The 17,609-nt window shown below is 42.8% G+C and overlaps 2 pseudogenes; one reads left to right on the top strand and one right to left on the bottom strand.

Annotated features, from left to right (window-relative positions):
- The first annotated feature begins 552 nt into the window (after positions 1-552).
- Positions 553-2,143, top strand: LOC110343989 (Krueppel-like factor 4 pseudogene; annotated as a pseudogene).
- A 9,274-nt stretch (positions 2,144-11,417) lies between these two features.
- Positions 11,418-14,295, bottom strand: LOC101718719 (aftiphilin pseudogene; annotated as a pseudogene).
- Positions 14,296-17,609: the final 3,314 nt, after the last annotated feature.

Genomic DNA, 17,609 nt, shown 5'->3' with positions numbered 1-17,609 from the left:
GCTAAGTGGATGCACATTGAGGCAATACTCTTAAGTGAAATAAATAGGACACACGTGTAAATACTGAATAGTTTCTCTGGTGTGAGAAACTGAAAGTGTAAATAAGGACTAAAAGGTATAATAGATAATGTGAAATAGGACAAAAAGGGGCAAGGGGGAAGGGGAAGTGGGAGGGGGTAGGAGGAAGGAAGGGAATGGAATTAATATGAGAAAATGTAAAAAAGGAAACAAAGTCTTTGTAAATAGGGAGGGATAGAGGGGTTGAAGGGAGGGCAGGGGAAGGGTGAAAAATAAGAACCAAGAGAGATTATGTAAAGGTGCAAATTTCCAATGATGAATGTCATTATATTGTATACCTAAAATGTACCAATAAAATAAAATTAAAGAAAAGAAATTAACAATTTGTGGTAATCTAGCACCTTTAACTGTGTGAATTAAATCCAAATCGAGGACCAGATTCTCTCCAATTAGCTCTCATCAAGAGTCACTGGGTGCCATTGTCTGCCATGTACTCTTCCTCTCCGTGGAGCAGAGGCGGCCAGAGCGCCCTCCATGTGGGCCTGGGGTGACGCGGGCGTGGTCCCCAGTGGCACTGGGGAAGGCTTCCTGTGCGGCTGGGAGTGGGTGCCCCCTCCCTTCACCCTGGCCGATATCAACATGAGCCTGTCAGGCGGCTTCATGGCGGAGCTCCTGAGGCCCCAGTTGGACCAGGTGTACTTTCCGCAGCAGCAGCAGCAGCAGCAGCAGCAGCAGCAGCAGCAGCAGCAGCAGCAGCAGCAGCAGCAGCAGCAGCAGCAGCAGGAGGCGCCGCTGCCGGGGGCCGGGCCGATGGGCAGTGTTGCGTCGCAGGCGTTGCTGAGGGCCCGGGGAGCGGGTACGGCGACGAGTCGGTGGGGAAAGGCGGCCCCGACAGCGGGCCCCAGGCGGTGGCGGCGCCCTACATCGCGGGCCGCCGCGCGCGAGCCCCAGGGTCAAGCGGCAGGTGGCTCCCTACTCGCTCGGCCGGCCCGGGATGCCCCCCTGGCGCTGCACCTCTGCTCCGCAGCCGGCCCCGCCCGGCCCCCGCACCACTGGGCCCTGGGGCCTGGGCTCCCGAGCAGGACTAGCCTGACCGGAGGTCCCGCGGAACTGCTAGGTTCCGGGGAGTGTCACCCCGCCCTGCCGCTGCCCCTGGGATTCCACTCCGTCCGGGACGGGCTACCCACCCTGTGCTTCACTACCTAGGGCTCAGGCCGCCCGGTTGCCGCCTGCCAGAGGGCCCCAAGCCACAGAGGGGAAGAAGGTTGTGACCCGGGAAAACGACGGCCGCCCACCCGCCCACACTTGCGGTTAAGCGGGCTTCGGCAAGACCTAGCCCAAGAGTTCGCATCGCAAGGCACACGTGGGGACCCAGACCGGCGAGAAGCCGTACCCCTGCGAGTGGGGTCGCTGCGAGTGGAAGTTCGCCGGCTCGGATGAACTGACCAGGCACTACCACAAACACGGGGCAGCCCCTCCAGTGCCCGCAGCGCAACCGGGCCTTCTCCAGGTCGGACCACCTGGCTCTGCACATGAAGCGGCGTTTTTAACCCCAGAGTGGACATGAGTCTCCCGCACTGCCAGGAGAGAATTCAGAAGTTTTTAAACCTTTCAGGCTGGCCTCCCACAAGGGGAGGAGCCCAGCTGCCAAGCACTGCAGTCTTGGTCAAGTTCCCAGCAGGTCAGATTGTGAGTGGATAATCAGGAGAAAGGAGAAATTCAAGGCAGAAAAATCAAAGAACAGATGGAGTCTGTGACTGGATCTTCTATCATTCCAATTCTAAGTCCAACTTGGACATGCCCGGACTTACAAAATGCCGTGGGAGAGACTGGAAGTTGTGGCTATCAGGGTATCTTTGAGTTGGGAAGGTGGGGAAGATCCGTATTTTGTTTTTTTGTGTGTTTTGAGACAGGGTCTTGCTATTAGTTCTGGCTGGTTTTGAACTCACTTTGTAGCCCAAGCTAGCCTCACAGTGATCCTCCCTAACTCAGTCTCCCCGAGTGCTGAGATTACAGGTGTGTGCTACCAAGCCCAACTAATTTTTTTGTGGAGTTTGTATTTTGGGTATTGAAGGTGAGAAATGCTTTAAATAAACCTATAATATTTTATCTGAAAAAAATTTAACCCATGTATCCTAGTCATGACTTTGCTCTATAATACTTTCTCAGAAAAGTGGGCTCATTGGCAACCCACTTTCGGGTCCCCTCCTGTCTCAGGAGCTATCTCTCTCAATATAGTTGCCTACTCTTTTTTTTTTTTTTTTTGCTGTGCAACCATCACCTTTATTTGGTTCACACCATTTCCAACCTCCCAAGGCGCCCCGGTCCCTGAGAGCCTGCCCTTCCCCAGCAGCCTCTAGCCCGCCTCCCGACTGCCTGTCTCTGCGGCTCTGCCTGCTCTGGGCTTTTCCTAGCAGGGAGCTCACACATGTAGCCTTTAGTGCCTGCATTCATCACTCAGCACCACAGTTTCCAGTTCGTCTGGGCAGAGCCGTGTTGGAGCCTTGGTCCTTCTCCTGGCTGAGTAATATTCCGTGCACAAAGGATGTGTAAGGGGTGTCCGGGCCGTGTGAGCCTCTGGTCACTGAGCACGCTGCTGCTGTGCACATTGCTATGCAGGTTTTGTGCGGCCCTGGTTTCATCTCTGGAGTCGCCACCAAGAAGTGAAGCTCAGGGTCATGTGGTGATGGCCCCGACACGCACACGCGCCAGCGCTGCCTCAGTTCCTGTTTCCTCAGACTCCGTGGTCCCTCTCTGCTCAGTTTTGCTTCCTGTGTCTTCTTTCTGAACCGGTGTCTTGCTCTGCTCCCCAGACTGGCCCCAAATTCCTGGGCTCAAGTGATCCTCCTGCCTCAGCCTCTAAGCAGCGGGACCACAGGTGTCACCCACTGACCGGACCCATGCACAGAGTCATTAAGGGCACTGCATGCCGCCTGCCACCTGTCCGTGTGAGATGGGCCGGAAACGCCACTGGGTCTGAGTAGATGTGGCTTCCCTCGCAGACACCTCACTCTGCACACGCAAACCATCCCCGGCTGGAAGAGATCCAAGACCCAAGGCACTTCCACCCCTAGTCTTCCAGGGAAGGGAGAATCGACCTGGACTGGGAGGGTGGTTTCCTGGGGGAGGCAATTACCCCTGAGGGGAGTATTTTAGTGGTGGTGGTGCTGGGCAGACCCCAGGGCCTTCAGTCTGAGCTACAGCCCCAGCCATTTCTAGGTTTTGGTTTTGAGACAGGGCCTCACTAAGGCTAGGCTGGACCTAGAGATCCTCCTGCCTCAGCCTCCGGGGAGCTGGGATGACGTGTGTACCACGGAGCCTTTAAAGCAGCGGGGAAGTGAGGCCATCCGTGTGTAGGTCTCTCGAGTGCCACACTGCTTAAGTCTGAGTCAGCATGGGGACCTCTCGAGGCCCTGCCTCATTGCAGTAAGGAGGGGAGGGCTGGGTGGGGCTGGGAGGCAGGCGCTTAGCAGCACACTCCAGCCCTGGGATCTGGCAGGAAGGCAGGAAGGCAGGAAAGTTCCCTGGGGCTCAGGAACCCTGCTGTGGGGAAGCGCTGAGGGAGCCCTGTGCGGGACCGGAAGCCCCAGGGCCAGGGAGTAGGCGAGCCCCCAGCTTCCCACCCACAGGCCGATGGGCACCCGTCCCCAGGGCTCGGCTGGAGGCTCTGCCCCCACGGAGCCGAGGCGCAGTCTTCCCGCCTGCCCGCCCGCCTGCCCGCCAGGTGCGGGGGTGCATGGAGTGCCGGCTTCCCGTGGGCCTGGGCCTGGGCCTGGGCCTGCGTCTGCCCGATGGATGGCCGGGCTTCTGGCCCCCTGGTCCCCCGGCTGCCAGCCCTCGCCTCATAGCGGCCGGCTAGGCTGCTCGGTGACCTCACGCGTCTGGTATGAGCTCCACACACTGGGGCTCTGCAGAGCCAGCTAAAAATACCCGGCCCACCGTGCAGGCGACAGGGCCGCAGGGAAACTCGGGCTGCCGGGGCCCTTGTGCACATGGAGGGGCCTGCGAGGCCAGGGTGGCCGGGAGGGAAGAAGGGACCAGGGTGTCTGGCGCGTGGCCGGAGGGAGGGCTGTGTGCGGCCACCGTCCTGGCCGGGAAGCCTGAGCCTCTGCTCTCGAGGGAACTTCCCCCGCAGTCACAGAGGCAGGACCGACGGTGCGGAGACAAAGCGTGCACCTGGGGGGTAAAGTCTCAAACCCAGCTCCAGCTCCAGGGCATGCGCCTGCCATTCCGGCTGCTCGGGAGGGAGAGGCAGGAGGATCCCAAGTTAGAGGCCCGCCAAGGTTGCCTACTCTTAACCTCTTAAAAAAAAAAAAATCGAGGACCAGCCCAATATATGTTTATAGTGAATAAACTCTTCAATATAGCAACTTACCCTTCTGGATGGGCACTTAGAAGGCATTGGGGAGGGAGGGATAGATAGGTAGAAGGTAGGGGAAGGTTAGCAGTGAGGCCAGAGGACAGAGGAAGATCACGCAAACTCTAGGAAACTGTTGAAGACAAGAGGAAAAGGCAGAATGAAAGAACAAAGACAAGAACAGAACAACCTAACAAGCAATAGGGAGGCTAGAAACTGTATTTACTTTCCTTTAAAACTAATGACAATCTAGAGAAGGAGAAAGAGAAGAAAAGAAAAATAAAGGAGAAATCCGAATTAGGGCCAGAACAGGAACAAAAAGGGAGATGAAGAACGATGTGGCGGCGGGGGGGGGGGGGGGGGGGGAGAGGAAAAAAGAAAAAAGAAAAAAAGGAAAAAAAGAAAAATTTGCAAAGTGTAGAAAAAAATTAAAAATAAGAGAAAAAATAATAATTTTGAGAATAACAAAGAATAAAAATGAAGGCCTCCTTCAGGGTGTGTCTCTGCTGTCACAATAGACAAAGTGGACAGCAGTGTGCAGATAAGTCAATGAGTCTCAGCAAGCCAGCAGCAGACGCCTGAGATTCAGGGTGATTTCTGGCTGCAAGTCCCAAGTTGAGCTCCCTGCCCTCCTGCAGGGTTGAACTCTGCAAGGTTCTACTGAAGGTTCCAGCTGCCTTTCCCCTGAAGATAGTCCAGGTTCCGATGGGAGGTGGTGATCCCTCCAACTTCCAAGTGGGGTAGTTTGGTGTGCCTTTATTGCAGATTCTCTTCACTTTTCCAGTGGGCTTCAGTTTTCATCAAGGAGCCTGAGAGAGGCCCTCTTTCTGTTTTTCACTTCTGCTTTGTCTTCTGGAGCTCAGGACAATGGCCTTTATGACCCCCTGTGCCTCTGTAGTGTGGAACCAGGTACCAGCACAGCCAGGAGGCCAGAGGTGGGGGGGTGCTGGGGTGGTGCTGCAGGTGCCCACTCGGCTCTGCTCATCTCTCGGAGGTGGGCTGGCTCCACATGGCTGAAGTCCTCCAGTATTTAATTTTTCTTGATGCTATCATAATTTCTTTCTCAGTGAGTTTATTATTGGTGTACAAGAGTGCCATTGATTTTTGTGTTTGACTTTGTATCCTGCTACACTACTGAATTTGTTAATTCTAGGAGTCTTTTCGTGGAATTTTTTTGTCTTCTATGGATCATGTCATCTGCAAACAATAATAATTTAACTTCTTCCTTTCCTGTACATATCCCTTTTATTTTCTCTTTCCTGATTGCTCTGGCTAATGTTTTGATAACTCTATTGACTAGGAATCATGACAGCAGACATCCTTGTCTTCCTAATTTTAGAGAAAAAGCATAATGTTGGCTGTTGGTTTGTCATAAATGACTTTTACCAGGTCGAGATAAGGTACTTATTTTCTTAAAGGTTTAATTTTCAAAATCATGAGTGGACGTTGACTTTTGTCAAAGGCTTTTTCTGCATCAACTGAGATGATCATGTGATTCTTGTCCTTGCTTCTATTAATAGAATGTATTACTTAAATTGATCTGTGTATGTTGAACCATCCCAGTATTCTTGGAATGAATCCTACTTGGTCATGATGTGTGATCTTTTTGATGATTTGTTGCACTCTCTTTGTCAGTATCTTGATGAGGATTTTTGCATTTATGTTCATTAAAGAGATTGGCCTGGGGCTGGGGGTTTAGCTCCGTGGCACCACACCTGTCTCAAAATCTCAAGGGAGGACCTGAGTTTGATCCCTGGTATCCCCCCCCCCCCCCCGCCAAAAGAAAAGAGATTGGCTTGTAGTTCTTCTTTTTCTTTTCTTTCTTCTTTTTTTTGGGGGCGGGGGTTGGGGTACCAGGGATAGAATTCAGGACCTTGCGCTTGTGAGGCAGGTGGAGGCACCACTGAGCTAAATCCCCAGCCAGTTCTCCTTTTTCATTGGTTTCTTTTCTGGTTTTGGAATCAAGGTAATGCTATCTTTCAGGAATGACCTTGTGAGTATTTCATCCCTTTCAATTTCATAGAGTTTGAGGAGTACTGGTATTAGATCTTCTTTAAAGTTCTTGTAGACTTCAGCAGTAAATTCCACTGGGACCTGGGCTTTTCTTAGTAGTTTTAAAAAATTACTTGTTCAGTTCATTGCCTGATATTGGACTGTTCTAAGTTTTTATATCTTCTTAGTTCAGTTTTGGTAATTCATATGTATCTAGGAATCTATCCCTTTCTTCTGAATTCTCCAATTTATTGGAGTACAGTTTCTCAAAGTAGCTACTGATACTCTTCTGGATTTTGGTAGTGTCATTGTGATTTCCCTTTTTCCTGTTCTAATTATACTGGTACTGTGGATCGCAAACTTAATTCCTTCCATGATTCTGGAAAAGATGGTCACATTCATGTTCATGTGGGAAAGATGGCCATGGTTGTGTTTGTCACCCAATACAGAGTTTGCAAACAAAAACAAAATTTTGCCAAATGCTTCACAAATTGTTTGCAAACAAAATTGTTTGTAAACAGGTACCACTGTACATTGATTTGGGTCTTTTTTTTCCTTTTTTGAGGGTACAACTGGCTACAGGTTTTATTTTTTAAATTTTGCTTATTCTTTCAAAGAACCAGCTCTTCAGTTCATCAATTCTTTATATTTTTTTCAGTCTCAATTTCATTAATTTCTTCTCTGATCTTTATAATTGCCTTCCTTGTACTACCTTTGGATTTGGATTGTTCTTGTTTTTCTAGGATCTTGAAGTACATCATTAGGTTATTTATTGGAACTTGCTCTGTTTTTCTGATGTGGGCATCCCTCTTAGGAGTAGTTTCACTGTTTCCTATGGGTTCTGGTATGTTGTACTGGCATTACTATTTGATTCTAGCAACTACCTAATTTCTTCTTTAATTTTTTTCTGTGACCCATTGATTATTCAAGAGGACATTGCTTAATTTCCATGTGTTTGCATAATTTTTGTGGTTTTTTTTGGTCATTGATTTCTGGTTTTATTGCACTATGATCTGGTAATATACATGGGATAATTTTGATTCTTTTGAATATACTTACTCATGCTTTATGGGCTAGCATGGGGTTTATTTTGGAGAAAATCACATGTGCTGTGGAGAAGAATGTGTATTCTCTTGTTGTTGCTGTGTGGAACATTTTGTGTATATTTATTAAGTCCATTTGTTTGAAGTTGTGATTCAACTCTGATTTTTTTGTTGATTTTTTTTTTTTGGTCTGGCTGATCTATTTGTGACAGTGGGGCATTGAAGTCCCTCAGTATAATTGTGTTGGTGTTTATTTGATGTTTTATGTTTAGTAGTGTTTGCTTTATGAAGTTAGGTGCACCAGTGTTTGGTGCATATAAGTTTACAATTGTTTCTCTTTTAAGGAAATTTTACCCCTTAACCAGTATGTAGTGACCCTCTTTGCCTCTTCTGATCAATTTTAGCTTGAAATCTACTTTGAAATTAGGATAACTCCTCCTGCTTTCTTATGGATTCCTGTTGCATGGAATACTGTTTTTCATCCTTTGACTTTTTGTCTGTGAATTTCTTTTTGGATTAAATCTGTTTCTAGTCTACAGCATATCTTTGGGTTTTGTTTATTAATCTATATCATTGGGGGATTGAGACCATTCACATTGAGAATTATTACTGAAAGATATTGATTTATTCTTGTCATCACATTATTTTCCTGTTGCTGATTTCTTTTTGGCTGTTCTGCTTACCTGCTCATCCTGCCTGGTGTATTCATTCTATTAGACTTTTTGGCATTGTGGGCTTATCTCTTTCTAGGATATCCTTGAGAATTTTTTGTAGTGGTCATGAATTTCTTAATGTCTCTTTGTTATGGAAATGCTTTATTTCTCCATCAATTTAAAAAATAGTTTTACAGAATATAGAAGGCTGGGTTGGAAGTTTTTTTTTTCTTTTAGGGCTTGAAACAGTTCACTCCAAGCTCTCCTGTTCTTTAAGGTTTGTGTTGAGAAATCTGTTGTGATTCTAATAGGTTTATCTTTATAAATGATTTATTCATTTTCACTAACAGTTTTTAAGATTCTGTCCCCCAGTTGGACTTCTGAGATTCTGACTATGATGTGTCATGGAGAACTTCTTTTTTGATTGTGGATGTTTGAGGTTCTACATACATCACTTATCTGTATGTTTAATTCTTTCCCTATATCGGACAATTTTCTGCTCTTATTTCTGTAAAAATTTTTTTTTGGTAGCAGGGATCGAACTCGAGTCCTTGCACTTGCAAGGCAGGCAGCAGAACCACTGAGCTAAATCCTCGGGCCAGTAAAGAGATTTTTAAAATGACATTTGTGCTGTCTTCTCATTTTTCACTAATTTCAATTAATTGTAGATTAATTCTCTTTGTGTCATCTAGCTCTGTTGGATCAATTTTTCATGTTTTCTTGTTTTTAAGTTATCTCTGAATAACTGGTCTCTGACAGCAGCCCTATGTTCTAGTTCTGACACTTTGTATTCACATTGGTCTTTCTGCTACCCTTCTCCAGGATTTCTGTTTTGTAACTTTTTCATGAACTCTAATTCTTTGCTAAACTGGTCATTCATGTTTTGTTTAAATCAGCTAGCTTCTTATTAGTGCTTTTTGTAAACTCCCTGATCATTTTGTTTATTACATCCATTGTCTGCTTAACTATATCTTCTTTGGACTGGCTGAGCACCTTATTGAACTGCTTTTTAATCTCTGTGATTCTTTCAAATAATTTTGTTGTTTGGCTTTTGTTTTCTTCTCCTTTGATTTCCCCGTGGATTAGCTTTGGGAAGTTGGGGGTTTTGGGAAATACCTCATTGCTGTGTCTTCTTATGTATTTATTGCTTTTTGTTTGTTTTTTGTGCTGAGGTTTTCAGGTGTTTATAGTGGGAAGACTTTGTTGCTAATATGGAGATCTCTTTAGTTAGTGTCTGCTTTTCAGTGATACACTCTGGGCATGGCCAACTATAGGGCTTTGCCTTTGTTCCAAGATCCAACCACCTCTCTTAATTTGGGAGGGGAGGATGCAGTGGAATTGGTCTGGCACCCAGTTTTCTGGGACTGGACCACAGTATTGTTAATGATACAAAGGTGATCTGGATATTGGCTTGTGGAGAAAATGTAGTAATATAAACAATTATGCCATCTTGGCAGTAGCAAGAAATCAGCAACAATAATATCATTCAATATGTCTTAGTTACTTTTCTTTCTTTTAAATTATTTTTATTTTTGTGTAAGCTAAAAGGAAATCTACACACTGAAATCTCAAAAGACCTTGGACATGCACATTAACCTTGTAAGAGGTTCTTCTACATGTCTCTTTTTTCCCATAGGAATTTCCCCAAACATTTAAAACTTATAGTTTTTATTGTATATACAGCCTAAACCATAGCAATCTATGATTATGTCATTTTACACTGTGCAAAATCCTCAGAAACTGGTGGTATGACAGAACAACAACAACAAAAAATTGGTAACAATTTCATTGTAAGACATTCATATAATTTGGTCCTTCTCTAAATCAAATTGGTGTAAAAACAGATAAAATCTCTTTAAACCCCTCCAATCAAGTTCTAACAATGATTTATACCCTATAACAAAAGAGTAATCAATGAGATACCTTGCAAAAGGTCAAATAGCTATATGCCAGATTGAAAAGAGTAAAAAAGAGCCCCACAATATTAACAAATGCCAGATCTGAAACAAATCGTCACACACAAAATTAAAAAAAAAATCAAACAGGGACTCTAGAGCTTATTTATGACAGCAAAAGTAATTAAACATAGGATATGAAAAATTAAGAGGCCATTCAATGCAATATGAAAAGACTGAAGGGAATTTCACAGACAGTGGAGATTTGAGTTTTTAATTTTTTTTTATTTCAAAAGTTGTATAAGAAGGACACCACCAGTGTATTTCACAAAGACTGAAATGTATGCACCCCAGAAACACAGAAGAATAAATCTTCAAAAATGTTCACCCCCAATTATTTACATTTTTTTCTAATATAAGTTTAGGACTTCACCAATACTTTTTCTCCAACTAGAGACAGGATCATATGGCCTTTTCCTTTCCTCTGTTAAAATGATGACTTTTAGGGGTGGATCTTCCAATGCTGAACCAACACTGCCATCCCTATAACAAAACCACTTTCTACATCCTGCCAGATCTGACTTCTAAGAGTTTGTTTTGTTAAACACATTTCTATCTATGTTCATACTTTTTTCTTCTGTTATCTTTATCCAGTTTTAGGATTAGCACAATGTTGAGTTCCCAAAATGAGGGGAGAAGGGTTCCTTCTTTTTTCTGCTTTAATTGTTTGATATAATTTAACAGTTAAAATGTTTATGAGCCTGCTGCTGTCATATAGGTAGGTTTCCAAGCTAGGAATATACTTTCTTTAATAGGTGCTATTCAAATTTTATATTTCCTCCAGAGTTAGTTTCATTAATTTGTCTTCCAAGGTACTTCTTAGAGGTTGTCAAATTTATTTCAAAAAAGATTTTTGTAATATGCTTTCTATATCCTTTTAAATTCTGTAAAATCTGTGGTAATGTCTCCTAGATCTTAATATTGTAATTTAAAAAAATGTATAATTGATATTGTGTAACAGGAAGAAAAGGTCTAAAAGAGCACGGGAATTGGGAGGGGTAGGGGAAGGAAACAAGGGAAAGGGAAAAATATGAGAAGATGAAAAAAATGGAAACAAGGTCTTTGGAAATAGGGAAGGGTGGAGGGGGTGAAGAGAGGGCAAGGGAAGGGGAAAAAAATAAGAACCAAGAGACTCATGTAATGGTACAAGATCCCAATGATGAATGTAACTGTATTTTATACCTAAAATGTACCAATAAAGTTAATGGAGAAAAAAATAAGTTTAAGACTTCAGTATATAAATAAATATACATTACTATGTATACCTTTCTAGTGTGGCTTACCAACAAATCAGCTGAACTTGAATTCTTTTTTTTAATTAAGAGCAGATATGCTTTTGATGGTAGGGAAGGGATGGAGGAGAGGAAAAGCACTGGAACCGTCCAGTTCACAGCAGTCATCAGTCTGCTTGTCCTTGGGAGCTTGTGGAAGGTGTTAATGTGGCTGGGAACATCAACACCTTGGCATGCATGAACGTCAAGTCAGGAAGGCTGGCGACCACCTTGACAGCTTCTTCTCTCAAGTGTCCTTCTCTTTTTGGTTTCCTTGTAGATTGCTCATCTTCTCTGCTGTGGACATGAGTCTCGCAAATGCATCAGTCACTTTGAGGCTTGAGGTGGGGATTTTCAGCTTAGAGGCTGTTAACTCATACAACTCTGGATCCACTCCTGGAACTGATCAGATGTGCATGTGTTCATCTCTGCTGTCATGGTGGTTGTCTGACCAATGGAAGCAATTTTTTCTGCAGCAGATAGTGGTTTCAATGGTTCCTTGGTGGGCTCTAACATACCCAATCCTGCTGCATACATGGGCACTATAACAGGCTGCTTTTTATTGCCTGTGAAGTGAATGTTTCCAGTGTCTGTTCCTAAGGAGCACAAAAGCTTCTTGTTGCTATGGGAGCCCCACTGGTATCTCAAGCCATGTGCATCGTGGATATCCTGTAGTTGGTCCACACATCTAGCAGTTCCCCACTTTCAGCTAAGGCCTCTCTTGTTTTTATTGGCAAGGTGCTTGTCTCCAGCAAGTGCTTCAGGGAAATAACTTCCTCTTCAGCATCAGGGAAGGAAAACATCCTTCGAAAATTCACTCCAGGTGGTTTAGTAAAGCTGTTTGAACTGAAGTGGCTGATTCCTGTTAATGACCACTAGCAAGCGTTCCTCTGGAAGTTGCTAAAGGGACACTGCACATCTTGGGGGTTCCTGGAGTCTCAATATTTTCATCTCTCCTATGTGACTGCCAGAGTTCCTATTGATGATGAGCTTCAGTAGCCTGTTGGTCTCGGAAAGCAGCCCAAGAACAGCCATCTTTTTGCTCATCCTCAAAAGCATTCCAGTCTACAACTTGGCTAGGACCAGCTGAACTGAAGTCTGCAAAATCATCAGAGTCTTGAAAGGCATTGCAATCATCTTGAATATTTGGCACAGAATCAAAATCTCCAAACTCACTGTCTTGCCCATTTTTCAGTTTTGAAACAGGTTCAGTGCCAGTTTCACTCGACTTTCTTGCCATCTGACATTCCTCTGATAAACTATCAGAAGTATGTTTTAGGTCTGACTCAGTAAATACCATTTCCTCTTGGCAAGAAGTAGCATTTGTATCCCCAAATTCTCCAAAGTCATCACCTGGTTCGCTGAAATGTGGAAAGTGCTCTAAAGACTCTTCAAAAGTGACATCACTCATTGAATCTCGAGTACCAGTAATGAGGGGTGGAGTGGTGCCACTGGCTGTGCCAACGTCACCAAAATCATCCTCATTGGTATTGTTGCAAGTTACAAAGTCATTACCGCTTTTACCATTTTTTATACTTACAGAATCACCCAAAACATTTTCTTCTGTGGGATCAGTGCTTAGGCTTTGGGAGTTAGTAAACTCTTTCTTCTTTGGAAGAACTAATTTCATCAGCATCCGAAGTTTTAATGGAATATTTAGCAGAAAATAAATCAAGTTCTTCCTTAGTTCTATATTGTTCTTTCCTAATGACTTCTGAATCATCAGCTGAGTCTACCAAACTCCACTACTTTGATTGCAGTGTTGGAAGGCCTTTTTTTCAACACTAAAACCTCTATTAGACACTATGCTTATTTCTGAAACACAAGTATCCTTTCCATCAGTATCTCCTTTATCATCAAAGCTTCTACCCGAAGACACTTCTTTTATAGAATTCACTTCATTGACTCTTAATTTTGTTGTTTTCCCGAATAGTTAGTGTATCTCTATCATTTAAACCACACAGCCTATTTCTTCTAGTTGTATCTTTTCCTTTTTGGAAAATGTAGCAACATCTGGAAACCCTTCAGCAGAACTAAAAGCAGAGTGTAAGTTATACTCATTGCTAAGAGTGCTAAGAAGTTTCTGTCCCTTTGAATCAGCTATTTTGTCCAGATCATCTGTTCCCTGTGGATTTACAGTTTCCAACCCTGTAAACTCATTTGTTAGAACCTCCGGACAAGGAGGCTTTTCACCATTGCAGCTGTTTAACTGTTTGTTTTGATGGACTATGTTCGTATCAGTTCTAAAATCTCCTACAGAAAAACTTCAGGTGTTCCAACATTCTGTTTCTGCTCTACTGCTTTATCTAAATCTCCTGGACTTTCCATGCCATCAATGGAAGTATCTAAAGTTTTAGAAGAAATAATTTCTTTGCTGATGGTTGAAAGTAAAACATCAGACTGTCCTTTCACAGGAGTAGAAAGTTCAGGACTGATGTCCTTATCATTACTGTTCTTCATGGACTTAAAGCTTGTAAGGCTATCTATATTTTCTGAGAAATCATGAATTGGCATAAAATGATTTGAAGATATAAACTCTTCCCTGGGACGAGTAAAATCTGGTGTATCAAAGTTGATGAACCCTATGCCAGAAGGGCTAAATTCTGAAAATCCACCAAATCCCCCAAATTTGTCATCCTCCTCCTCCTCTGCTCCATTATCTAGTGATGGTGGGGAGGAAGAGTATATTCGAATTATGTCTGTACCATTTTTCAGTTGCTTTCAAATAATTATTTATACCTGGCTAGTCTGGGGCACTGTGTTGGGCATGGCTCAGGGGCCGGGGGAGAAAGTGGCTCCCCGGGGAAGGACCGGCTATTCCGAGATGGTGAGAGCGGAAGACAGGCTACTGCCGGCCCTGTCCGTGCAGCGGTGCCATGGACCCCGACCTGGAGTTCCAGCGCTGCCCCGGGACCCCCATCCCACTATCCCTCTTCTGCCGCCCCAGCGGCCGCCCCCATCTCCCCCTCTGCGGAGGCCCCCCACCCACTCCACAAACCCTCTCATCGTGCAGCCAGTTACTTTTCTTATTGCTGAGACAAAATAGCCAACAGCCAGAGTTAAAGGAGCTAAGGTTTATTTAGCTTACAGTTTGTAGAGGTTTCAGTGCATAGTTGGCTGGCTCCAAGGCAGGGTGGCGTGGCAGAAGGGCATCACAGAGGGGAATTAGTCCATGGCAGGCAGGGGGGTGACAGCACCGTAGCCTTCTTTCTGTCCTCTATATTTTGTGCAGGCTGCCCACCCTACAGTGGGCATTGAACCTTAGTCCTAGCCAGCACTATGCCAAACCAATCAGTAGACTGATTTAGTAATCACACACCCTTGATCCTAGCTTCACACACTCTAGATCCAGCCACCTCTGACCCCCCCCCCCATAACTGCACGAGGCTTTGAGGGGCCATCTAAACACAAGATAAATTGGACATTGACATACCATAAGAACCATTAATGCATCACCCTTAATCGTAGGAAAGAGATGTATAATTATAATATAAAGGTTAAGACAAAGCAAGTATTAATATACAGCAAATATCTACTAAATGCAACAACTACACCTTCACTAACACAAGAGAAGGATTCAACAGTAATAACTTAGTTAACTACCTAAAGATTAATAAAGCTTAATAAAGATTAATAAAGACATCGGAGGTTGGAAATGGGAGAATGAAAGAAAAAAATTTGAAAGATTAAACAATGGAAAATGAGGAGAGAAAAGTGAAATAAAATCTTATGAAGGAATACAGAGATATTAATAGAATTAACTAAAGGTAAACAGAAAAGAACAAAGAAGAAGAAGATAAAAGAAAAAAGGGGGACAACTATGGGCAATAAAAAAGAAAAAAACTTAGAAGGAAAAAAGAAAGAAAAAAGAATGAAAACTAGAAAAAGGAAAATTTGCTAAACTATACTAATTAGTGAAGAAGAAAGAGAAGAAAAAAATGAGTCCTTCTGTGTCTGATTTATTTTACCTAGCATTATGTTCACATGATATATCTGTTTTCCTATAGATAACTCAATTTATCATTCTCTGTGGATGAGTAGTACTGAGCTGCTATAAACATGGGTGTGCATGTATCACTGTAACGTTATGACTTTATTTCTTTTGGGAAGAGACCCAGAAGAGGCATATTTGGGTCAAATGGAAGTAATTTTTAAGAACTTTATCTTTTCCTTGTTTCTCTGGATTTAGGCCCCTTGAAATAAATAACTGAAGTGAAAGCACTAAACTAACTTAGGAAAGGTCGGAGTAACTCCCTACAAGTGTCCTTCTGCAGGGTGCTGCCTGTGCATTGAAGTGTGTGTCCGTTCTGCGCAGTGCTGGCCTGTAGCTCCCTTCTGAAATCTTAGCTTTACTCCTGATCCTACTGCGATTGCAGCACTTATAGTCACCAATGCAGAATATTTTTGTCTTTTTTAAAAATCAGAAACAGGAAGTTCACCCTGAGATCTCAAAACCATAGATGAATATCAAGAAAAAATATGCTAATGTATGTGGTTACACACACACACTACTTTGTATCCTTTGAGCTACACCTCTTCCTTTCCTTCTGTCTCTCACTTTCACTTCCAATAATCACTGTTTTATTTTCTATCTGTATGTATATACAGATATATAAATGTGTGCACAGTTCGTGCATGTGCACACGCAGGCACACACATATGTGCAGGCTTGGTGAGAAGGCCTTTTCTATACATTGTGCTCAAAATCAGAGTAGAGACTTTGTTATAACAGCCCTGAACTAGACTTGGCTCTTTGGCATTCATTGTAACTCATGGATTGTATTATCAAACACAGAATCTCGTCTGGATAAGTACAGAGCTTTTGTCATTCCTTTCAGTAGCAAACATCTGTGAATGACAGCCTCTCTTTTTCTAGATAGCAATTTCTCCAGCTTCGCCAGTCACAGCCAAGCACTACATTATTTATGAAATAAGCTGAATTTTATTAAAAGTATTCCTCAAAACTAGAAAAATATAACTTTTGATTTTTATAAATGTGGTTTAAAAAGCCATATGCTTTTCTCCTATTCACCATGTACTCATGCAGGGATAAAACCATATTTAATTAAACATGCGGTTGAGTTATCCTGGGGCTTGAGGTCTTCAGAAAAGCCAAGTGGTGATATTTCTACTGGAAAAATTAATAATTTAAGAGATGTTTGTGTTTTCCTGTCAATTGTCAGAATAAGCTTAAGCATATTTTGAAGCTGACTTCTACAGGTATGTTTACAGAATTTCTGTTTGTAGTTTTTTCTTATCTTGTCTAAGGAAACTTAGAAACTCATCAGCATAAAAAACAATTAGTTCATGGAATTGGAAAAGGCTGGTGAGATTTAGCTGACTGTTAAAGACCTGGTGTGAACACCAGTTGGTTGCTCTCACCATTTTTAAAATCATGTTATTATATAAGAGTAATTAAAAATATTATCATAAGAACATGTGTAGCATACTCAAATAATAACCCTTAATTTTTCACACTGAAATACAAATACAGAGATAAATAGTTCAATGAGCTGCATGGCAAAGGAAGAGGTATGGAGGAAATTGTCATGCAAAAATCTCATTTATTGAGAATTTTATTTAAGTATTGCAAAGTTTAAATATTTGACAAATACAACATACATTCAAGCATCTAAAAGGCCCTTTACATCTAGCAGCAGTTCATTAAGCAGAAGTAAAGTAGGCAGACAAGAAAATTATTTCCTTCCCTCTTAGCCATTATATTTGCCTAAAAGAAAAATGGAATGGAGGATAAAGGAAAATAAATCCAAATGATCTAAAATAGGAGTAATGACATTCTACATTTTTCTTGTACTTTATATCTGATTGAGTATTTTCCAAGCTACCTCTTTTAATTTCCCTAATTTACTAAGTTATTTTAAAATAAAATTTATTATGTATATTTAAGGCATACAAGATGATGTTATGAGACACACACACACACACATAACAAAATGATACAATAATGAAACAAATTAACATATCCATCATTTCACACAGTTACTCGTTTTTCCTGTGGCAGAAACAGTTATCAGGTACTCAGCAAAAATCCTGAATGTAACACACTATTGTTACTTTTAGCCTTCATGTGGAACATTATACCTGCTTCTCTGTATCTTTCCATGTACATCTCCCCTTTTTCTACCCTCCCGCACCCCAGTAACCACTTTTATTTTTCATCTCTGCATAGCCAACCCTTTTAAAATATTCTGCATATAAGTGAGATAATGCCATATTTTTCTTTTTGTGTCTGGCTTATTTCACTTAGCATAATGTCTTAGTTAAAGTGATTATTTTGCCTGTTCTACAATCGAGGAAAC

Source organism: Heterocephalus glaber, unplaced genomic scaffold, assembly GCF_053883595.1.
Source record: "Heterocephalus glaber isolate CG9 unplaced genomic scaffold, H.glaber_assembly_v1.0 deba00001733, whole genome shotgun sequence".
In the NCBI taxonomy this organism is placed as follows: domain Eukaryota; kingdom Metazoa; phylum Chordata; class Mammalia; order Rodentia; family Bathyergidae; genus Heterocephalus; species Heterocephalus glaber.
Note: the sequence above shows the minus strand (reverse complement) of the source record. Positions and strands in the feature narration are given on the sequence as shown.